This window comes from Etheostoma spectabile, chromosome 11, assembly GCF_008692095.1.
Source record: "Etheostoma spectabile isolate EspeVRDwgs_2016 chromosome 11, UIUC_Espe_1.0, whole genome shotgun sequence".
Lineage (NCBI taxonomy): Eukaryota > Metazoa > Chordata > Actinopteri > Perciformes > Percidae > Etheostoma > Etheostoma spectabile.
The window spans coordinates 18,153,416-18,153,615 of NC_045743.1; the positions used below are offsets into that span (position 1 = coordinate 18,153,416).

The 200-nt window shown below is 30.0% G+C and overlaps 1 protein-coding gene across 1 annotated transcript in view; it reads left to right on the forward strand.

Annotated features, from left to right (window-relative positions):
* pms1 (PMS1 homolog 1, mismatch repair system component) overlaps positions 1-200 on the forward strand; it is a 27,245-nt gene that overhangs the window by 23,892 nt on the left and 3,153 nt on the right. The gene's annotated exons all lie outside the window — the stretch shown is intronic.

Here is a 200-nt window from a genome sequence, read left to right on the forward strand (position 1 = left end):
TTCACAGGTGACTCCATGCAACACACATGTGAAGCAATCTTTATAAATAGTGGTTATGCAACTAAATATTAATGCAGTGATTCAAAGTAAAGCAAACCATTGAGACATTTTTAAGTTTATACGGTAAAGTTTGTAAAGAAAAATGCAAAATACTGCTATTATTTTTTTGAACACCCTAATATTCCTTTTTCTTCACTTTC